General features: G+C 43.8%; 1 protein-coding gene across 11 annotated transcripts in view; it reads left to right on the top strand.

The window, feature by feature from the left end:
* FBRSL1 (fibrosin like 1) overlaps positions 1–18,196 on the top strand; it is an 866,837-nt gene that overhangs the window by 218,879 nt on the left and 629,762 nt on the right. The window lies entirely within an intron of this gene.

Genomic DNA, 18,196 nt, shown 5'->3' with positions numbered 1-18,196 from the left:
TTAAAAGGTGCATTGTTGAGTGAGTTGCTAACTCATATTTCAAGCCACTGAAATAAATCCTTTTGATATCCAGAGTGCTCAGAGCTACATCTGTATACATTTAGTGGTTATGTATTTAAATAGCTTCTAGGTCCCTCATCCAGGTCTCACAGAATGGTTCTGTTCTGACTTAAGAAACACAGATATTCAGCATCATCCTTGTTTCACTCAGGCCTTGCATAACGTTTTCATTCAGAGTAGCTGCTATGATCCCTTGCAGGAACTGAAACCCTCCTCAGTTTCTTGAAGAGCCTAAATAACCCACCTCTTCTTTTAAATTGCCTATTGGCTTGTAGATATTATTGGTAGTAAAGACAAGTTCTTAGCATTATTAAAACAGAGCCAGAGAATGCTGGGGAAGAAAATTCCCAGGGTCTTTGTTACCTAAAGTAGCTGAAGGGAGTGAAGATTTCATCCTATGATGACATCCCTCCTCAACTTCTGCTTTCTCTCACAACTGAAGTATTTCCTCATGGATACTATCATTGTGCAAGTAGACATGAGGGGGAATGTGCATACATTAGAAGGAAGTAGACTTCCTGCCACACATCTCTTATCATATGAGAATAAGTGTAAGTCCATTTCTGCCATACAACTGTGTCTACTATGAGGGAATCAGGGGAGTTGTGTCACTGTAACAGTACTGGTTATAGTTAAAACAACCCAATTTTTATGTGTGGATAAGGCCTGAAACTCAAAACTAGGTCAGGGCAGGGCGTCACAGAGATATTTGAAATCCTCAAGTTCTAAGTTTTCAGATTGCATTGTGATTTCAGAGGAATGGTCTGATTTCATTAAAACAGACAGCCAAGTTCAAGAAAAGTCATGATTTTGTATTGCAAATGAGAACATTTTGGAGACAAAATGAGTGTCCCTTTCCCCCAAAGACAGAATCATGACATTCTTAGACTTTATTTCAGGTGACTGTCAGTTTTCTTGTGGGCATATTTTACTCTAGGATAGTCTGGGTATAGAGGCAGTCGTGGGGGGTTTTCATGTCAAAACAGTATTCTCATTGGCACCGAAACTGCCTTTTGCTGTGTGGTTACAGTGCTTATAATACAATAGTTCCTTAACTGGCCTAGTATAATAATAAATAAATGATAAAGCTGCAACATTGAATATCCAGTGGAAGATGGTGCTGTTTAAAATTGGATAAAGGGAAAATGACACATGCAGGTTAGCAGAAAAAGATTTTGCAACAGTAGGTAATCCCAGTGCAGGTGTGAGCACACTTTTTATGTTGGGCTCCACTTTTTATCTGTGCAATTAGCAGGGCTCCCCAACCTATTTAGTGTAATCCAAACTGACTTCAATTTCAGTTATGTTCATATGAAAAAAAAGCCTTTTGGCATGTCTAAGAAAATATGAATCAGTATATAAACGTGAATACACAAACATAGAAAGAGTAACATATTTCAACCTTTTCAATGAGCTGGATGAGCTGGAAATCCAGCAGCCAATTGTGCTGACCCCCCCGCCCTTATGAATGTCATCCCCCCGCAAGCGGGGGCCACCTCCCATTTAGAACACCCTGGGAATAGTGCATGGATTCAAACAGAGCAGTCAGAACCAGCTCTGGTTCTCAACTTTCCTTTTCATTATTGTTTGTTTCTCATATGTCTGGCAAACTCCCAGCCCAGAAAATGCGCGTTCTTTAGAGGACAAAAATTGTGGGGGAAAAGAGAATGCTCATATCTGGTAGGTGCAAAATACCTACAGTAAAACTGATTTTTCCCCACCATTTCTTGCTCATGTATTAGTTAACAGCACAGCCTTAAATGAATCCCTTCATTTTTGTGTGGTTAATTTGAACTCGTGGTAATCAACCATAAAATGTAAAATTCATGTTTCTTTCCTCCTTGTCTTTAATCTCTGTAACCAGCAGGCTATATCATTACTTTCTAAACACAGAAATTCAAAATCTGTTGCTGAAAGTATTAGTCTGTACCATTGGGAATCAAGCTTCAAAAAAACCGAACAACAACAAAAAGCAAGTAATAGAATCTGAGATTCTCTTCTTTTCTTTTATGTAAGGTCCTTTTGCGTCATGTTGTGAAACATTAATAGAAAAAGAGACTTTTACTTCTATATCTAATGTCTTAGGCATCTTTATGGTCCCAATTACCATGGTATCTGAGCACCTCACAATCTTGGTCACTCATGCATCTGATGAAGTGGGTCTTTGCCCACGAAAGCTAATGCTCCAAAATATCTGTTAGTCTATAAGGTGCCACAGGACTTCTTGTTGTTTTTGAAGATAAAGACTAACATGGCTACCTCTCTGATACTAATCTTTGCCTATGTCTACACTAGGTAAAGTAAATCAACTGCAGATATGCAATTCTAGCTACAGCAATTGAATAGCTAGATTTCACCTATCTGTGCTTGACTTACTTGGCTGTCCCTACTGAATAAGGTCAGTGGTTTCTCTTGTCAACCTCCCTTATTCTTCGCATCTCTCAAGGAGTACACGGGTCAACTACAACTCTTGAGAGGTTGATTTTGCATGCCCATACCAGATGTGCGAAATCAAACCTCGGAAAATAGACCCTGAGCAGGTCAATCTTCTGGGCTAGTGTAAACGTAGCCTTTAATACATATCCATGCACAAGCTTGTGAAATACCGTTATTCCCATTTTACAGATGGGGTATTGATGCACAATAATTTGCCTAAGGTCACAAGGAAGTATGTGGCCAAGTGGGGTTTTCAACCAAGTCTTCCACCACTGGGTTCCTAACAAATTAGCCATTTTTCTTTGTCATTAAATTTAGGCTTATGGGAGATTAAGTAGCTTTTTCTTAGATGCTTTTCAAATTCATTGCCTTGTCTGGGGTCTTGGGACGAGCTTAGATAACAGTATTGCTTTGACAGTCAGGGAGTTTAAAACTCGGTTACATTCAGTAGCTATCCTATTTTATGAGTCCTTAGCTTCCATGAGATGCACTAAATTGTTTGGAAGGACTAGCTAAGAGCCTCAGGAATGAAATGCAGCAGGAATCTTTTAACAGCAAGTCTAAACAAATGTTCTTCTCTCCTGAATGTTCACCAGCTTTGCCAGCAGATGTTTCCATGAAATGTTAAACACTGTGCCTCACAACTCTCTGAAATGATTGTAACTTAATACAAGGACAAGGCAACCAGCTCGGGAGGGTATGTCAAAGGTTTGCAATATGTGTCAGTGCCTTAGGATATGTCTACACTGAGTGAAAACACAACAGCTGGGGTCTTAACTGGGGTTAGCAGCTCAAGTCAGTGTGCTAGGCTCCCTAAAGGCTTTCACTGGAGCACCTCACTCAAGTTGCTGTGCTTTCACTGCTGTTTTTACCAGCATTAGCTAACCTGAGTTAAATACACACTTTTCTTCCCAGCATAGGCATACCCTCAGGGAACTAATGATTCAGCTTCATAAAAATGAAGGGTAATTAGACCCTGTGAATTAGCACCTCATTGTTATTCAGGGAGTAATTAAAGTTACACATAACCTAGTCACATTGTTTTAGCTATGTAGAATTGCAGTGGGTGGTTTGATTTAGCTGAAGGGACCACAGGAGACAGCCTGGTGCTACTTTGGCCTTCCAGTCAAAGGTTAAGGAAGGAATCTGTAAATTCCACAGCAGGGGCTTGTACTGATTTGAACTCAATTGTTTTTTCCCCAACTATATAGGTCTACAAAAACTGAGACTAGACTAGCTCCTAATTCCGTTTTCCTGTTGGAGACACTTACATTATGCCTGAAGCCCCAGCAGCACAGATTTTGCCTACTTGGTGTGGCTGGGGGTAGCCAAAGGCCCATTCAAACAGGGTCATAAGGATCGTCTATCTCTTCTTTCTGATTCCATCAAAAACATGCCAAAACTTTGAAAAACTTTCTGTGCCAGCTAAGTTTTGCTTCATGCATCCTCCTCCAAAAATCTCTCAAACTGCATTTCCTGGGCAGTTTTCCAGTCATCCAGGACATGACAGGCTTAAATTAAGTTTCAGTGGTCTGATTTGATTTTTATTATTTGTTATGACTCTGTATTGTGAGGGTGTGTAAGAGCCGAGTCATGGACTGTGGGGGGGAGGAGCGCTCAAGTTGTTCTCAGAGCTGTACAAGTACAGAACAAAAAGACAGTTCCTTTCCAGACGTTTAGAAGAAGACGTTCTGTAGCTTGAAAGCAGTCTCTTGTACCTACAGACGTTGAGCCAATAAAAGTTATTACGTCACCCAACTTGTCTCTATAGTGGAGGTCTCCAAATGGTGTGGCTAACCCTCAGGGGCATGGCTAGGGCCTGAACCAGCCCCCGTGAGCGGCGGGAGGTGGGAGTGCCATCCAGCTCCACTCCAGGCCCTGGATTCTGGACCGGAGCTCCACTCCTAGCACTGTCTGCAGACCCCGTGCCAAGGGCCCAAGCTGTTGGCCCCATGTCTGGGGCTTCATGTCATGAGTCCTGGCTGCTGGTCTTGGTCCCTGGTGGAGGCTCCACTGTTGCCCATGGTGCTAGCTGTGGCCCCACGGGGTAAGTGGGATATGAGGTAAAAAGTTGGCAGACTGCTGCTCCACAGTGTAAATAGATAAAGGGAAACAGTGATGCAGGACACATTAGCAGCCAGTCCAAAGTCAGTAGCAGCAAGCCTTCCAGCCAGACACATGCCTGGGAGCTCAAATTAGCTGTTTACAAACAGCTGTGTAGGCAGCGCTTAGGAGTCGTGAGTTGGGCTCTGCAACCCACCCGCCTCTGAAGTTGTCAGCACCCAGGCTCCAGCCGGACCTGCAGCTGAGAGTGCTGCCTGCACTGCCCACTTTAGAAGGCTAGCTCGAGCCTTGCAAACCTCGCTGTGTCACGCAGGGCTTGGCACCCACAAATCTGTTCCCCAAGTCAAACAGCAGGTCATTGGCAAAGCTAAGAATTCAACAGCTGAGTGCTCTAGTCTCACCAGCCCCCCAACGTCCCACATTCTCTCATCTCCTTATCAGGTGAGATAAAACAATTAACACCTGAATGGTCATGCTTGTACAATCTGTTTTCCTTTCAGATGTTTGAGATGCTAGCCCTTGTGGTAGGTTAAAGTACCATAAAGTATGATTAGATAGGGGTACCTTAACAAAGGAAAGTACATGGTCACAGAGAGGTAGGCCTGTTAGTCTGTATCTTCACAAAACAAAAAAGTGCAGGCTGAGAGCATAGCTGCTGGAGATAGCAGAGACTCTCCAAAGGAAATGCATCCACAGGGGCAGATTATGCCATCCACAATGGATACTGAGCAGAGAACCTGAGACAAGGCCCACAGCTCCTCGAAGCCGTCTAGGGAGGCAGCAGGCACAGCTCAGAGAAACTCAGCTTGGTTGTGTGATCCAAGGCAGGAGTGGAAAAAGATCTTACAGTTGCTGAGCATCTTCCTGTCCATTGTCCTTCTTGCAGTATGATAGATGGCTTACCTTGGCCCACACGGAAGGAGGATGACAAAGAAGTCTCGTGACTTTGTGGGCCATTTTGCCATGGGGAGAAGCATTTCTGCCTCTTGACCTGTTTAGTCATGTGTATGTTTTGTTCAAGAAAAAGAAACTTGGAGTTTCTTCCCTAGGGAAAGCAGTATGAATCATAACAGAGAGCGAGTCATGCTAGTCTATACACTATCAAAACAAAAAAGCAGTCAAGTAGCACTTTAAAGACTAACAAAATAATTTATTAGGTGAGCTTTCGTGGGACAGACCCACTTCTTCAGACCATAGCCATACCAGAACAGACTCAATATTTAAGGCATAGAGAACCAAAAACAGTAATCAAGGTTGACAAGTACAAATCAGTGGGAGCAGTTCTCAGACATCCTAGGGTCTGCTATCTGTGACATCAGGCAGGTCGCTTCACTTCCATTTCCCTGCCTGTGAAATGGCGAAAAGGATACTTACCTCTGGTGTTCCTTGGAAGCTAACTGCTTGGGCAGCTGCATAGGAAGGGTTTGGGTGCCGCCCAGTTGATGAGCAGAACACCCACAGCCGGCAGTCTGTGTTTCTATATTTGTGGTACACAATTGCACATGCCTCAGTGCACACAACAAAATTTATTCTGAGCAGGGATGGAAAAAGAGGGGACCCTGCTTACCTCCTTTGAGATCTACGATGGAAAGCTATAAATAATAAAAAGGTTTTATTATAAGGTCTGTGTTTTTCAGATGCTTTACAGAGGTATTTAAGTATTATATTCCCCTTCTTTACATATGGTGAAACCAGACCGTGAGATGTTAGGTGAGCAAGATCAGAGCTGGGAAAAGACTCCCGCCTTCTCAGTTTTATGTACGGTCCCTTAGAGATGAGCCCTTTTAAAGAGCAAATTACTTATTCACATCCACCAAAAGTATAGCTGCCCCTCGGTTTATTTAAAAAACTATAGCACTATAAATCATTAAGTTTTTGTACACCTGAGCTGTTTAAAGAAAAAATCCAGATTAATCCCTTGTTGTTTTTCTTTGCCTTTGTAATATGCTTCTTCTAATCACTCTGTGGTTTAAAGAAAACACCAGTGTAATCCTCTGTCAAAAGGTTTTTTTTAGTAGCTGAGAAACTTGAATGTTTAAACACGTTATAGACTGAATTTTTATTATGGGGTCATTGAGAAGTTTAGAAACCAGGGTAAAAAGTAACTTCATAACATTATCTTCTGAGGGAGGGAGCAATGAATTTCACTTGTTCTGTAAAGATAGTGGAAGGTAGTTAGCACTAAACAAAGCTGACATTTTAATCTTCCACAGCTCCCAGCTTTTCTGCTTTCCTCCATTGCCAAAGGAGGCTCATTAATTTGAACCTCTTTGTCCCTGTTCCTCCTTTGTCCTGGAAAAAGTCTCTTCCTATTCCACTTCAGTAAGAACTTCTGAATAGGAAGAAAATAGTGTGTGTGCGTGTGCGTGTGCGTGTGCGTGTGCGTGTGCGTGTGCGTGTGTGTGTGTGTGTGTATATATATATATATATATATATATACACACACTTTAAAAGAATCCTAACACTATGTACTGTAAAGTCAGCTAAGAAGTGAAGTCAGTGGGAATCTGGTGTAGTGCTGTCAATGTCTTAGGAGAGAAGGAGGCAAGCCGTAGGTAGCCCCGTTTTCAAATAAAACTGTACTGGATGTTCCATGTGCATCCTTTGTCTGCAGTCATTGAAAAATTGGCATCTCCCTGCTTTCTCTCTCTCCGCACAATCAATCGATCTGTCTATCTAATCTATCTATATGAGAGAAAAGGAGGAAGTGATGTTCAGTCTAGAATTCAAACTTCTGTCTACAAATTGCTCGCTGTCATAACAAACGCCACCTCTCAGCATTCTTAGGGGAACCAGCTGGGAGGTATAATTCCCATCTCCAGTAGCTGTGCCTGTGCTAACTCTGATAAGAACATAAAAACAGCCATATTGGGTCAGACCAAAGGTCTGTCTAGCCCAGTATCCTGTCTTCCAACAGAGGCCAATGCCCCAGAGGGAGTGAACAGAACAGTGATCCCTCCCTAGTCAACCATTTTCAGCCTCTGACAAACAGGGTAGGGACACCATTCCTACCCACCCCGGCTAAAAGCCATTGGTGGACCTAACACCCAGCTGCAGTGCAGATATACCCAATACTGAAAGAAACTAAAGGCTTTGAGGGAGAGGAAATGGTCTCTCAGCTTGTTCACTTTGTGCATATGCCATTGCTTTGTGTAGTTACTTCCATGCTTTCCTCTGTTGTCAGCTTTTGTCTGGGTGTCTCTCTCACAAGAAGTGTGTGGGGAAAGAAATATTATAAACCTAAAATCAACAGGGGCAAATAAGGCCCTGGGGTGTCCCAGAGGCTGCTTTTAATTCATTTTTAATTTGAAATAGACTGTTATAAGAGCATTGGGCTGCGGTTCCTTTAAAAAAAATAGCATACAGCTGTTTCCCCTCATTTGAGCAACAGCAAATGTATACACGCACTTCCCGGAGGTTTGTGCAGCAGGGGTTACAAGCCCGCAACCAAGCTGGGCCCGTGTAGTCTTGGGGGGAGGATCCTCTTTCTCTGACTGGATTCTTATGCTGGGTCCAGTGTTCCCTGTAAGCTGAGCATGTGGGTCACTGCTCAGGAGCAATTAGGTGCTGCTCAGCTGATTAGCAGAGCGCCCGCACCTGCCCATGCTGTGGTACTCATCACAAAATTTATTCCCCCTGTGGATGGAAAAAATGAGAGGGACCACTGACTGGGTCATGCTAAATCAAATTTACTGTGTGAAGCATTGTGCTGGGACTCCCGCTTCCTGAGGGGCGGAGAGAAAGAGCCTGATTCTCCTCTCCTCTCTCCCTTCCCTACCACCCATGGGAAGCTTTTACATCAATGATCTTACGGCAATGTAAAATCAGTGTAGGTGAGCAGAGGATCAGGCTCAGGATGTGATACCTGTCACCCCATTTGTTCTCTAAGGACAGGTCTACATTATAGGGGAAGGTTGAGTTAAGATATGCAATTTCAGCTACTTTAATTACTCCGCTAAAGTTGATGTGCATTAATTTGGGCTTCCGCGCCATCTCCGCTGAGAGAGGTTGATGCGAGCCTGTGCTCTGGTCAACTTCCTTTACTCCTTATGGGCGGCAGGAGTATTGTGGTTAACGGGGTGCCCTGTAAATTCGATTTAACGTGTCCCACACTCAGTCGAACTCCAAATGATTGACCGCAGCAGGGTTGATCTTCTCTGTAGCGTAAACATTCCATTAGACAGATGTTTAAGGGTCTGCTTGGTCCCATTCTAGTCCCACGTTGGCCCTACACCCACTCAATGTGAGAGATCAAGTCATTTTATGACCAAATCCAACCTTTCCCCGAGAGCCTGAGCCAGCATCAGTGCCAGCATGCCCTGTTGCTGCCATTTCCTGCCCCTGCTGTTATGTGTGTGCTTGCTGTGGAGTAAGGGGCACTGTGGGTGGTTGGCAAACACCCCACAAAGGACATAGTGCAGGGAGGTGGTGGTGACTGGAAGAATCAGGGTGCACATATTTTACCTTGAGGGAGCCGTGCTAGTGTATATTTTACCTTTATTAAGCTCATGGGCAGGACTGGAGCTGACCTAAGTCTGAACTGGTCTGGTTGTTTTCCTGACCCAGACCTGATGTGTTTGTAGTCGGGTGCCTTCAGTTTCAGGTCAAGTTGCAGGCTCTACAGAGGCTACCTACTAACTGCACTGCTGCCTCAGCACCATCCTGCCAAGTGCCCCAAGAATGCTCGAACATGACTTGAGAAGAGCATTGTGCTTTTGCTGCTGGAATATGAGAGAGAATGGTTCAATCCACAGTTGGGAAGGAAGATTAAGGGTCTAGGAGAGGTGTGGTTGTAGTTGGAAGAAGAACCCCTGTCTGTTTTGAGTATGTTGAGAACCCGGAGCTCAGGTATGGAAGCGTGAATACAAAACCAGAAGTAGAAAAATCCTGCTTTTGAATTCAGGGATTAGCTGTTGGGCTGGGGGAGGGAATGAGATAGATACCCGCTCTTCGCACCTGCACTAGGAAAAGCGTTTCACATGTCTTTGCAGCTGTAATGATTGCTTATGGACACAAAGCAAACGTTTCTCTAAAACCTACAGATATGAGAAGTTCTGATCCTGCCTCTCTCAGCTTCATCATGCCTGGAGTCAGCCTTCTATTTTCCAAGAGCTTTGCGCTCTCTCGAAAGGTAGAGTCCACAGTATTGTACTGATGTCATTTAGCTGTTATGCAGGACTCTGTTCCCTGCCCCCTGTGTATACACATACTCATATTGGCCAGATGGTCCTGGGTTTGGGTGCTATCCAAAGCAGCAAGTTAGGAAGGCCAGGGTATATGTCAGAACATAGATGCCAAGAAAGCCTGCCAGTTCTTGCTCTCTTGGTAACAACCAGTTTGACTTTACAGAGCAATTTTGCTTTCGCTGTCATCGTGACAATTTCAGCTTTGGTCATGTGAGTTATTAATCTACAGGAAGAAATCAGGCAACTCCTCCCTGCTCCCTCTTTTGCAGCTCATAACAAGGCTTCTTTTTGCCATACAAAAGGGACAAGCAAACTTTTTACACTGGGCCCCACTTTTTGTCCCTGCAATTAGCAGCGCCCACCAACCTGCCTAATGTAATCCAAACCCCATAATATAATATAATCCAGATTATGGTCCAAAAATAAAAATTTGGTTATGTTCCTAGGGAAAAAAAACCCTTTTGGCACATGTAAGAAAATAAGAATGTAGCAGGTAAAAACGTTGTTAATCAGTATATAAATGTACATACACATCCATAAAAACAGTAACAGATTTCACTATTTTTAATGAGCTGGGTGAACCTGAGACCCAGCAGCCGATGGTGCTACACCCTCCTTACAAAATTTCATGCCCTCCTGAGGGGGCCCATCACCCACTTTGCACACCCCTGCCATACACCATAAAACTCCTCATCTCCACCACAAATTATCCTTGCTAATTGCAGGAAAGTGAGACGCTCCCTGGCTCCATGGGGACTTTTTTGTTTTGGACGGAGGCAGTGTGTCTTAAAGGGCATCACATGGGTTTGGGGCTCAGGAATAGAGCCCAACTGCCTTGCTGAATGATCTTGGGGAATTCAGGTCACCTCCCTGCCTCAGTTTCCCCATAGGCAAAATTGGGATGACACTGACCTCCGTTGTAAAGTGTTTTGCCTATGAAGGGTGGGCGGGGGAAAGAAGGGTAAAGGAGCAGTTTCCCTGGAGCTCGGCAATTCAAAAGGACCAGGTGCTCCTGATGACTGCTACAGCAGCAGCAGTGGCTGGAGCTCTGGTCCCTTTAAATTGCCACTGGAGTACCACCCAGCAGGCTATGGGCAGCTCTGAGCACTGGCGGGAGGCTGGGGGTGGGGGTAGGTAAGCTCCTGGGGGGAACTGAGGGCTAGATGCTCCAGCCCCACTCCTTCTGGGAGCACAGAGCCCCTCCCCCGACCCAGGAGCCCAACAATTCTGTTAGCCCCCCTTTGGTGGCATTGTTGTTTATTGAATATCTTCTCCTGCTTCTCTGCCCCCTTTACTTTTTTGATGAGAGGCTTTCGCAAAGAAATTGAAAAGCCAGAAACCTCATTGTTTGTACGAATAACAGATTAATGTTTGGATGGGAAATCGATTAGGTGTGGAGTGAGACTGAGAGAGGAATTCCTTTACATGCAGATTTATTATGCTGGCCCTGTGTTCTCCAAATTGGCTGCCTGTATAGGGTGGATTGATTTTTAAGTTGTCCTTGCCTTTAACAGTATCAGCCCTGGCTGCCAGCAGAGAGGCAATCTGTACTTTAGTGTCTTCGCAAAGGGTTGGGTTTGCATTCTCACAACTTATCTTCTTCAGGGAACCCACCACTGTGCCAAAACTGGCAGGCGGTTCTGCTTTGTAGCTCAGGTAGAACCTAGGGCATGGGACTTGAGCCCACTAAGTACAGAGCCTTTTTCCTTTTCTCCCTTCAAACACACATGGGGGAACTCTTCTTTTTTTCAAAGGTATTCTTCATTGTGATCGCTCTTGGCCCTGAGATGGCGAATTTTTTCCACTCGCCTCCTCTGCTTGTTTGTGTGGATTTTTGTTCTTAGCATTGACTTTTGTCTGACCTTACTGTCTTGACTATCACACAACTCCCTGCTCTCCTTGGCAGGGAGTGCTTTATGCATAAAATTATTAGTAGTATTAAGATCCACAAAACAGAAGCTCTACTCTATAGGGGTCCTGGATTTGGAAATACACTCAGAACCCGTTCTCTAGGCTGGTGGAAAGGATGGATATTGCAGATATGAGACACTTAGTTGCTTAGCAACAGGCTCCTGAGATGGAGATTGGAAGAAGAGCTCTTGCTGTGCCACTTATATAGATCCTCCTCCAACAACCTGTCTGGGGAGGCGAATTTAGGCATCAGCCATGCACAAGATGAGGCAGCGTTGCTTAGTGCGGGTGTAATGTGCCACATTATTAGCCTAGGAATAAAGAAGCTTGGGGATAACCACTGTGCTGGCAACAGGAAACATTTGTTAATAAACAGTAGTAGGTATGCTGATAGTTGTTTTCACCTTAGAAGTGCTTTACAGAGGTTAATCCGCACAACGTCTCTGGGAGGTATGTTCTGCGACTGTTAGCCGCTGTAAAAAGCAGGCAAGTATTTGGCACATGATCACACAGTGAGTCAGTGGCAGAAGCAGGATTAGAACCCAGGAGTTACTGTCACATTTGCTCACAAGAATATAACCTTGAGAGTCAGGAGAAGGCTTCATATTGTAGTTGGTCTTGATAGTTATGACCAGTGTTTCTTAAACTATGTCCCGCGGAACCCTGGTGTTACATTAAGAACTCACAGTTGTTCCATGAGCATCTGACACTTTTTTGATATACACTGATGGTATAGGTTTTCTGTTATTAAAACCAGATACTATATTACCTTTTCATTGCTTTGATACCTGGTTAAATTATTTCATTTTGCTTTTGCTGTATATGTTGTTGTTTGGTTTGAATTTATTTATTTATTTTTTTGGTTTGACAATTTTTTTAAGAAAATTTTCATAGGTGTTCCTCATTTAAAAAATATTATTATTTGATGCTCTGTAGTCTCAAAAAGTTTAAGAAACACTGGTTTTGATTATGTGCATGAAATAAGGAGTTAGTTTTTGGAGAAGTGCTTAATGTCAGCTCTGGTGCTGGTAGTTAGAAACTGATCACCTCCCTACTGAAGCGTGTTCTCCCATCATCCTACTTGAATCTCTTCTGCGTTAACCTCTTTCTTTCTGACTGACTGATTCTTAATTGTAGTTGTTGCCTGTGAGGCAAATAAAACATGTCATCCACATTAGCAAGGAATCCTCCATGGTGTGGGGAAGCTGGCCTCACTGGGACTCTGAAAACTCCATGCTACAAAACCTCACTTTCTTATTGTTAGGAAATTATTTCAGAAAGGATTTAAAAATGGATGGGGACCTTCTTTCTGGTTGGGAGGTGCTGTAAGTGCAGATAGTAAAGCTAACACAATTTATGGGACTTAGAGCAGATCAAAGGGAGAAACAAAGTGTTTCAATTGGACTGGTTGAGGAGATGAAGACAGTAGCTTGCAAAGGGCCCCAGTTTGGCAAGCCTTGCTCAGACCAAGGCCCTGCTTTGGAAGGGAAAGCAGCAGAACAGAAGAAAAATTGCCACAGTTCACTCTGGTTGTGGTGAGATGGCAGGCAGGAGTGATTGATTGCACCTGCTCCACCGATGTGTTTCTCTACAATCAGTTTTCACCCTGTCAGCTAAGTGTGCCTGAGGCCTTATTTTACATGCTTGGGTAAGTGAATCACATCATTTTGATTCTGCACATGTTCATCCTTCCAGAGCTGCATTTTGTGTTCACTCCACCGCCTTAATTGTTTACAGTCCTGCAGGGTGTTTGCCTATTGCTTTTTCTTTAATGTCCAGTAAGGAGTGCCAACCTCTAAAAGTACTAATTTTCCTCTCATCAATTACGTTAATGAAAATACTGATTGATTAGTTCTCACCCATCTTGTGTGCTACAAATGGACAGATTCTGGGATATGCTAAGATGAGGTGAGATGTGTCTTGTTGATCCCGTAGTAGCATATCCTCCCCAAAGCACTACCCCTGCCATCTGATTGCACACAGAAAAAAGGAGAGATGGGAAGAAGAATAATGCTGGTGTTTTCAGAGGACCCTAAGAGAGTTTGGCTCCCAAATCCCATCAAATTTCAGTGGAAATCCTTGAGGTTTCATAGTGCTCAACTGAAACTCTTTAATGCTAAAACACTGACCTTCCCTGTGTGAAGTTCATGTCTGGCCAGGGAGGTGCTCGGAATTAGACAGGCATTGGTGTCACAGCAGGATACCTCTCTCGTATGAAAGGAAGCTGCCTGCTTCAGAGCTTATGAAACTCACATTTAGAGTCAGCATAAAAAATGGGGGTTGATGGGTCTCTGTACCTCCCTGGACTAGGGATGATAAAGAAAGTCTGGTGCTAAAAGTGGTGTGTGTTTGTTTTTGTGGTGGAGTCAGGGCTGTAATGTGGTTAGCATGCTCTCCAAAACGCCCCATGATCAAAGCTGTGGCGGATTATGTTCCTTGGTTAGTGTTATGCAAGAGATCAGCTTGATGATGCAGGATGATCATGAAAACCTTAAAATACCATCCTTAAAATCTAAGAATCTATAGAAATGTGGGTAAATGGACCTGGTGTCCTCTAAAGGTGTAACTGAGGTCATCACAATTGTACATCTGAAGAAATTCATAGACTTCAGTGGAAGTCCTTAATGTTACATCTGTTCTGTGTCTGAAAGCTTGTAACAAGAGCCTACTCAGTGCGTTGGATGGGCCCCAAACATTTAATTCTCTAATCAAGCAATCATTTTAAGCAGACATCAATGTCTATATGTTAAGCATCTATGAAACACTTAAACAAAATTGAGGCTGAAAGCTGTATGTGGCGCCAGCCGGTGTGGTGTTAACAAGATGCAGTTGTGTTTTTAAGAGAGATTGTTGCAAATCAGCAGAGATTTGAGAGGAAGTGGGTAGAAAGAGTAACTTGCTGCAAATTTTCCAGGTTAAAAAGAATAACCTTCATTGCCACTTTGTCTAAACTGTTGATCTTTTTTATATATAGAAGTATGGCTTTGTCCTTGTGTTCCCTGGTGTTTTAATAAGTGCAGCAAAAGCAGTATATGTATAATTAGAACTTAATAAAGGGTTTGTGTTACCAGATGCGGTACATGAGACGGTTTAAATGATAGTGTAACCTTTGCTTTGTTTTCACCATCTCATGTTGAGATAACAGCTGGAAGTTGAGACTGACATGCAATTTTAAAAATGTATCCTTTGAAATTGCTGCTGTCTGTAAACATTTGACAGCCTATTAATGACCTCTGTGATTTCTGGATGAAATGTATCATAACATATAATACATTAAAATTGTTGCCTGTCCTGGTGTAATTCTCCTTTTTATCAGGGATGGTTTGGAATGTGAATGAATAACTCATTGTTGACTTGTCTGTTAAGGTGTTTGGAACCACAGGGATATTTGGCAGCATTTGCCTGAAGGTCATTCATTTTAACAACCATTTGTAGAGTTCCTGTGCGCAAATACATCCCATGTACCCAGTACTCTACATATGAGAGAAAACAGCTGATAGCAGAGATGATGACTTTAGACCTACAGCCAGCCTCTGTTTTAGAGAGAACCAGTTCTGTGATGTCCAGTAGAAAGGGCAAGAGTAAGTGTGAAAAAATTAGCCTAAAATGTTTGCTAGGAGGAAGGATGCAGCCAGAGGTGTTTTTTTAAGTCCTGGCTGATCCTGCTTTAGGCAGGGGGCTGGACTAACTGACCTACTAAGGTCCCTTCCAGCTCTAGGATTCTATGACACCATTCAGTATAAGCATGAAAATATCTGCCAGTCTTTGCAGCAGTGGAATTACTTCTTGAAAACTCATTTTAGAACGGCAAAATTTGGTCTTCAGTAACATATATGAAGTTTGAACATAAAGCACACAGGACTTCCCAAGAACAGGTTGATATTTATCTTGTCAGTCAGTCATTCCCATAGGATGAGAATTCTGGCGTTTTCTGTTTTGTTAGTACCTTTCCTTCCTTATTTTTCACTGATCTGGAAGAGTGTTCATTTGATGATATAAAGGGGTGAAAAGGATTCTCCTCTTACTAAATGCTATGACTACCACTGGCGTGTTAACTGTTTGCTAGTGAACCACTAGACCTCCACTGTGTGAGATTCAGGTCATATCAGAGGATGAAGTGCCTTGGACAGGTGCTTTTTTTTTAGACTGATTTCTTTGCATACTTCTTATCAATGGATCAATCCTAAAAGAATTTCCCGGCTTCCCACTCAAAACGTATTAGCAGAAGATAAATTGCTTAATGTTTTTATATACACACTGGGTAGCTGAACTGAAAACTCTGTTAGTGGAATCATTTTAACATAATATGTTTGTTGTCCCCGATTTCCATAAATAGTGTAACTTTTCCCTGTGCTGTGGAGTCCAGCACTAAGGCACAGCAGGGAGAGTAAAAGCTCCTCTGGTGCTTTAGTTTGCTTTCTTTGAATTATTTTTCATGGCTACATTTTAAAACTACAAATCAAAAATAATAAATGGAAGCAGACAGCAGGCTGATTGACACTTAATGTCGCAAAGATAATCAATTGTAATTTTGTGCGTGAGTGTTGCAGGGTAAAGATTTTGAATTGTTAAACAAAACTATAGGCCAAGATTTAAAAACAACCCAGCCACCCACAAACAGAAATCCCTCAAGGTATGCTTCTAAATCCATAGGGAGGCACAAAGCATAAGTGGCCTTGTTTTTAAAAGGATTGTGTGTGTGGTAGCTTTCATCAGAATCGATACGGTTGTGAAGTCAATGGCAAATGGTGAATGTTCTGCATTTTTGGAGACTGGGTCATTTAAGTACCTAGGTATGGATTTAGGAACTTCATTTAGGTATCCAGTTTTGAACAGTTCAGCCACAGTTGGTAATAAAGTCTGCTTAGCTTGCAGTCATTTCAGCCAGACTTTTAGAGTCCGGTTCATAAAAGCATGACTTCCGTCTTTAAACAACAGGGTAAATGAATTCCATTTACAAAGAGCTTTGTCTCATTTTGTCATTAATTTTAAACAAATCGAAACATTTACAAGTGCTGGGCTTTCATAGCAAATGTGCTGCAGGGATCCGTAATTCAACAGCATCCTCCTGCTTTCTCTTTCCTTACTGGGATAAGTTAATAATTGGTGGTGGTAGGGCTGTTCGGATGACTGACCTGCATGTGCCAAAAGGCTACCCGGCCCTCTTGTCTTTGGAGAGCTCAAGGCTAGCCTCCTGATCTGCTGGGCTCCTTGTGCTGGCTCTTCAGCACCTGAGTTATGAGCTGCTTCTGCCGGAAGGAAAGAGTGATGAATTTTCCCTTTCCCCTTCCAGACCTGCTGCTGCAAAGCGAGAAAAGGCTGGCTTGTGACTCATGATGTTACTGTCTGAGAATAATGCAGCCCCAAGGTGTCATGTGTATTACTTATTATTTCTTCATGGTGTGAAAGTGTAGGACTCCTGGGTTGTGTTCTTGACCTTGACCAAGTCCTTTCACCTCAGTGGGCCTGGTTCCCTCTCTGTGAAGTAAGAATAGCACACAAGCTCTCAGAGGTTTATTCTGTTGTTTGTAAAACGCTGAGCAATCCCTTGCTGGAAGGTAGTATAGACAACAAGGTACAAGTTAGACTTCCCTGGTCTGGCACCCTAGGGAGTCCAGGAGTTTGCTGGACTGGGGCGGTCCCCTGCTGCCAGCCTCTCAGCAGTTCCAGCCCCAGCCAGCACCTGCCACTGGTCCCTGCCAGGCTGCTCTGGCCCTGGGTCCCAGCTTTGTTGCGAGCTGGCCCAGCCGCCCACGGTGGCCCTGACTCCCAGTCCATCTGGGGCTGCTGTCGCCCCGGCTCCCAGCCCTGCTGTGCCTGCCATAGCAGAAGCAGCAGGGCTGGGAGGCGGGGGGCCACTGCTCCCTAGCTGTGTGGCTGCCTCAGTGGTGGCTGTCTGGCCAATTCTGGGCTGCTACTCCCCAGCCCTGGTAACAGCAGTAGCTTTCCCGCTGCTGCCGGGCTACCGCTCCTGGCCACAGCTCCCTGGCCCCCACTCTGGCCACTGAGCTCTCTTGTTCAGCAACATCTGTGATCTTGCCAGACCACAGATGTTGCCAGACCAGAGAGTATCGGTTTTCAGACGTGCAGCCTGTATTGTTAAGCTACAGAAAGGAGGTGACTAGAGAATCAAAGAGGAGAGTGGACGGGGACTCAGTGGTGTTAATAATGGAATATGTAGCTGTTTATATTGTTGGTGCATGGTCATTAAGGACAGTAAGTTACCATCTAATAAATCAATGGCCTGTACAACATGAGTTGATGGCTTCTGTCCAGTTTTTCTCCATCCATGGGCTGAATAAATTTTTTGTGCACCAAGGCATGTGCACCACCAGCAAAAACACATGCTGCCCACAGTGGGGCTATGGGCACGCTGCTAATCATCTGGCTGGCACCAGAAGCTCTCCTGGGTGGCTGCCCAAGTGCTCATCTTACAGGGAATATTGGACAAGACCATAATCATAGTTGGCAGCCGTGCTTGCAAATGAATAGACATGGGTAAATGAACCACCTTTTTGTTGCCCAAGGTGGCCACTCCC

This window comes from Carettochelys insculpta, chromosome 18 (genome assembly GCF_033958435.1).
Source record: "Carettochelys insculpta isolate YL-2023 chromosome 18, ASM3395843v1, whole genome shotgun sequence".
Classification (NCBI taxonomy): domain Eukaryota; kingdom Metazoa; phylum Chordata; order Testudines; family Carettochelyidae; genus Carettochelys; species Carettochelys insculpta.
Note: the sequence above shows the minus strand (reverse complement) of the source record. Positions and strands in the feature narration are given on the sequence as shown.